Raw genomic sequence first — 782 nt, forward strand, 5'->3', positions numbered from 1 at the left:
GGTATGTTATTGGAGGCACAGCAGACATTCGGGATCCCTCTTATCATTAGGACAAAGATTGTAGAGCCCATGACCAACCAATATTAGAACTACCAAACCCCTGAAGAAAGGAGACACAATCCCCTGAAACATGTTGACCATGTCATCCACAAATGGGGATCACTACCACATAATTGCTGGTAGATCCAAAGCAGATGGAACTTTCCAGGAGATCTGTCGATGTAACATTGAGAGATTACTGTCAGAACGGAGACTTTCGTAAAATTCTTTCTTCTGCGTGCAGTAAATCGATGACAAGTTAAAGTCACTGGACAGGAACTCATGACTTTTTAGTGGTATAAGTTGGGGCTTCTCTATATATTCTGCATTGTCATGAAAGTGTTCATGCAGCTTACATGCAGACAGAAGATCAAATCCTAATATAAAAAGTTATGCCTGGAGTCCCGGGCTTTGATCCAAACCACACACAAGTTTTTCAACAACGTTGATGTTTACCATGCAAACACACAAATCCACAGCAGCTCAGCCTGTCATGCCTTCTTCATAAAAAACAATATAACAGCACCGGATAAGTCCTTTGTGTGAACTGTTGTACACAAATATAAGTAGTGTGACCACAGGAGGCCGGAGGGATCAGCAAGCTAACGGTCCAAAGCAGTGAAGACTATGGAAAATAATGGGGGGATCCGCTGAGGAGTACAATATGGGGGTTCTTATTACAGATAGTGAGGAGTCTTGTGGGGTCCTGATTCCTCTATATAGATAGAATTGTGGGGTCACCA

This window comes from Pyxicephalus adspersus, chromosome 12, assembly GCF_032062135.1.
Source record: "Pyxicephalus adspersus chromosome 12, UCB_Pads_2.0, whole genome shotgun sequence".
Taxonomy (NCBI): domain Eukaryota; kingdom Metazoa; phylum Chordata; class Amphibia; order Anura; family Pyxicephalidae; genus Pyxicephalus; species Pyxicephalus adspersus.